The sequence below is a fragment of the Elephantulus edwardii genome, unplaced genomic scaffold (assembly GCF_000299155.1).
Source record: "Elephantulus edwardii isolate Elephantulus edwardi_28Jun2011 unplaced genomic scaffold, EleEdw1.0 scaffold00093, whole genome shotgun sequence".
Classification (NCBI taxonomy): Eukaryota; Metazoa; Chordata; class Mammalia; order Macroscelidea; family Macroscelididae; genus Elephantulus; species Elephantulus edwardii.
The window spans coordinates 213,595-218,775 of NW_006399843.1; positions in this window are offsets into that span (position 1 = coordinate 213,595).

Sequence of the window (5,181 nt, forward strand, 5' to 3'; positions counted from 1 at the left end):
AATAGAACCAATAGGAATATTTTCATGAAACCTTACCTATTTTTATAATTATTTCTTAATGTAATGAGACATGGATGAATGAATTTATTATTATAACCAGCCTTTCTATCTTCATTCTTAGTTCTGAAAGTATATAATCTTTATTTTGGTTAAATGATAAAAATGTCAACCAAATATTAGAAAGCATCTTATGACTGTTTAGCAACTTGAGCAAAATGTTTTTATATACATCTTATGGATATGTACCTATAATGTAGAACTTAAGAAAGAGGAGTGGTTTCCTTGCTCCTGCTTACTCAGGATGAAGGCCGAGATCTGAATGATTCTGTCTCAGGCCATATAAGTCATTAAAAAAATCTGGTACCAGAACCCTCATCTTGTTATTACAAGTTATGTGTTCAGATAAATGGAGTGAGGGTGGGGATATGACAGCTTTATTTATAAAACACATGAAGTTTGATTATGTACAGGCAAAAAACCCATTTCATTGCTTGGTGAACTACTTAGTTTTAAAATCAGTAACTCCATAAAGAAATATTTTAACTATTTTGTTCATTAAAAAGTACAGGGATGTAAATGAAGTTTGATCTCTGCTCTGACCAACTGGAGTAATAAACTGAAAACCCTGTGTCTTCCCTTCTTTTCTTTTCTAAGCAAAATTAACTTTATAATCTTTTAAAAATAATCCTGACTTAAAAATTTCTCCCTGCAGCATAGTTAGAAATGTTTGAACCAGTTAAATTCTCTCTGTTCAGAGCAGGTAGCCTAATGCTTAAAGTGTGATGGCTGCCAACCGGAAGGCAGTTAGCTCAAATCCAGCAGCTGTTCTGTTGGAGAAAGATGAACAGTCTCCTCCTGAGGGATTTACAGCTTCTAAAATCCTGCTGGAGGGTCAGTTATGAGTTAGGTCCAACTCAGGGACACGTAACTATTGAGAGGCTGAAAAAATGAGCCTGCCACCATGCACAGCCCCAGGGGGCGCCATTCTCTTAAACACAGGGCAGTTGTCTTGCAATTTGCTTCAGGGCCCAGGAATTTGGGAATGGTTTTGAGTGCCTCAGAATACCACTTCATTTATAGAAAAAGTTTATATTTTTATCTATAATTAATAGAAGATTGAAAAGATGCACACAGTCTGTTTCTTGGAAGTGTGGTTAAATGTGAGCTTGATTATGAGGAAAATCAGAATAATATAGTAAAAACTATTCAAAACAGTTGAGTTGTTCTTTGAGCACATTATGTATTTTGTTTATTTTTACAAATTTGCAAGTTGTTGTTCCTCATGTAAGATACTGTGTTATATTCATTGTGGTGGCTGTTAGGTGCTGTTGAGTCATTTAAGACTCCTAGCAGCCCTATGAACAACAGATCTTTCTGAACAATAGATCAGACCCTGGCCTCATCCTATGCCATATCAAGATGAACAGGACAAGGAAGGCGTGCTCCCAGGGAGAAGATAGTAGGAAATACCACCTTTAATTTGGAAAAGATAAAGCATGCATACAAATAATTCTGTTGCTGAACTCATTTGCCAAATGAAATCTTAATAAATTTTTATATTTTTCATTGTTGAGAATACACACAGCTGAATATATATATATACCAATTCAGCAGTTTCTGTATATAATAACAAGGTTAATTAGTAAAAAGTGACTAGGAAGAATCTGAGGCTTCTGATACTCTTGTGGTACTTAGTAACTGTTGGGTGCCTTCCTGTATAGAGTGCTATACTCTACCAGTTTTTCCACATCATTTGTTCTCGTCCTTAGCTTCAGTACTTTCTTTGTATTCTTTTCTCAGTTACCTAAGCTGTCATTTCCAGATACTTTCATAATGGCATTCAACTAATCACTAAAATGTAGTCTGAATTGTTTCAGATTTCAAATTAGCAGAGTTCAATTAATGAAGTTTAATTGTGGTACTTAAATAAAATATCTTAAACTTCAAGTGGTGGTGTACTCTGTAATTGATTTATATAAAGTTCCTATGTTTAGTTTGAAAAAGTCATTTTTTACGCATAAGCATTCTAGATAACAGTATTTGGTTTGTCTGCCACTAGTGAAAAAAAATTCCTTAAAATTAGTGGATTAAAACAACAATAATCCTTTCTTATCTTGGACAGTTTCTGTGGGTCAGGAATTCAGCGAGGCATGGCCTGGTGGTTGGTTTCTACTCTGTGTTGTTGGTACTGGATCTTCTGAAGGCCATTCTCATGTCCGATAGTTGATGCTGATATTGGCTGAAGTCTTGTAGGGACCACACATAACCTCACCATGTGACCCACACCTTCTCAAAACATGGGGCCCAGATCCCAAAGGCAAGCCCTCAGAGAAGACATCAGGTAGAAGCTGTGTGTCTTCTATGACTGAGTCCCAGAACTCACTCAGCATCCCTTACAAGCTGGCCACAAAGTCTAGCATGCCATTTGCAGAGCACATTGTCACAGAATTTGCAGGCCTTTTTTTTTCCAAAGCTGCCACAGTAATCATTCCTTTCAACATAACTTAAAACCTACTGTCATCAAGTCAATTCAGACTTAACAGCAACCCAGTCGGACTAAGGAGAACTGGCCTACGGGCTTCCCAAGGCTTTGTGGAAGCAGATGGCCATGTCTGTCTGCCACACAGAGTGGCTGGTGAGTTCACACTACTGACCTTTTGGTTTCCAACCTTTTGCTTAACTACTGAGTTACCAGGACTCCTTCCAGGATAACCTCCTGGTCCTTCTTTCTTGTGAAAATTCGCTTTTTGACTCTGTTCTGAATTTTTTGAGGGCAGTTAATTTGTTTTGGCTTTTAATTCTAAATCAAATCTATCTCTTAATAATGATGCCTCAATTTTTTTGTTGTATAAATCCTAACATTTTTCTTCTTGACAGTTGTGAAAAATGAAAGGGAAAAATGGTGGGCTCCCTCTCAATGCTATGTAATTTTAGTTTCTATTCCTTAGTCATTTTGTCATCAAGAAAGACATTTTTTTTAATAGTACTCTAATTATTGGTTACCTGCTGAAATTTAATACTGAATTTGGTTTTTACAAACAGAAGCAACCTGTAATTACTTATGTACTTCAGAACTGTTGTTTGGTTTTTTTTTAAGTAAACCATCTTATGAATAATTTCCATAACATTGTGCCTAACACACTGTGAAGGTTTTATCTTAAAAGCTGGTTTTCCTATTTTTCTTGGTGACTGGTTATTGTATAGCAATCCATTTGGTCTCTGTCGTGGCCATTCAGTACCTATTAGAAAATTACGTTTCATTTGAAAATTGTTTTCTAAGGGCTACCAACCCAAAGGCACATGGTTCGAATCTCCTACCTGGTCTTTAAGAGAGAGAAAAGAGGAGTAATCCCTTCCTGTATGATTTATTGCCTCTGAAAACTCACTGTAGGGTCAGCTCTCGGTCTGTTCATAGATAACCACAAGGGAGACTTTGATTCATTGTATGTTTTCCCATCTCTTCCTTTGAAGTTTTTGTGTGGACATTTAATTTCATGTAGTTTTTGTTTCTGCTGTTTTGTTTATTTTTCCAGTTGTGCCTTGGGTACATTGACTTCCCTATTCAACAACACATTGTGTTTCCTTCTATTAGTTAAAATCCTCTCAATGTTTGACACTCTTCCCACTTCTCTCTTTGGTCCCCTACTCTACTTTGCCCTTTCCTGACATTGTCTATACTCTGAACTGTTTTTGAAAAAATGCTGTTCTTTTGGTCCTGGTTCAAATCCATCAGCAGCATCTCAGGAGAAAGACAAGCAGTCTCCTCCTGTGCCACTTACAGCCTTTGAAAACCTGCTGGATGGTCAGCAGTGAGTATTTATGTTTGATCCTGTTGAATTGATTATTCTAAGGAGTACGTTTCTCACAGGGGTTATTCTTCACTATGTTGTTGTTATGTGCCATCGAGTCACCGACTCAGTGACCCTATGTACACTGGCCTGTCATGAGCCAATCTTACTGTCTTCAACAGACCTAATCACATTTCTCCAGCCACTGAGTCAACCCATCTCATTCTGGGTCTTCCTGTCCTGTGCTGGCTCTCTACTCTTTTAAGCATGATGTCCTTCTCCAAGGGCTGGTCCCTCCTGGCCATGTGCCTAAAATATGTGAAAGAGAACTTCAAAATACTTGCCTCCAGGGAACAGCTTGTTTTCACCATCTCTAGGACAGACCAGTTTGTTCTCCTGGCAGTCCATGGTATGTTCAACCTTCTTCTCCAGCACCACAACTCAATGGAATTGATCTATCATCCTTTGTCATTGTCCAGCTCTCTGATGCATAGCAAGTAATTGTGGAGACTGTGACCACTATCAGGTGCACCTTAATCTCCAGACTGATCTCATTGCTCTTCAGGATTCTGGAGAGGTCCCTGACATCAGACTTTGCCAACACAATTTGTCTCTTGATTTCCTGACTGCTGGTGCCAAGAGTGTTGATTGTGGAGCTAAGCAAATTGTTCACTATACAGAGCCATTATTGTCTGCAGAAATGTTAATTCCTGAGGCAGTTTCTGTTTTGAAGGTTGTGTAAGAGTCAGACTCTTGGGGGCTCTACCATCTTTTCTTCATTTTTGTATGACTATACAATTGCTTTCCCTTTCCTTACACAACCTGGAATTTCACAGTAAATAATATTTTGCATCAGAATTTATTGGATGACTTTTTAAATTATAAGAGTTCACTGATCAATATAAGTAGAAATAAATTCATAACAGTGTATGTGCAATCCTAAAAATAGTGTATGAAACTGTCAGCATCATCCACAAGATACTCAGCCACCACGTATCAACTTTCCTAGTAGAGAAGTATTTAAGAATAGAAATATGTCTTTGGTTAGGCAACTACCAGATTCCTGTAATGTGTCAACACATCACATGATATCAAGTTATTTTTATCAGATTTTCTTCTGTTTATAATTTCTAGAAACTGAAAGATTGGAAAACCAGCTGGCAGAGAGGAAACCATGGTCACTAGCAGACAGATCTAGGCGTCTGTAGTAGCAGAAATGAGAGAAGATGATTTACATTTATGTGAAGCCGTGTTGGAAGAGTTGACTGGAAGACTCTTTGCAGCAAAAGGCATCATATTTTGCAAGAACAGCTAGTTATAAATCACCTGATATTTTGTTCTCTTGTCCTTTTTGACGCCCGTTGGCTTATCTTAATATCTAAGATGTAGAATT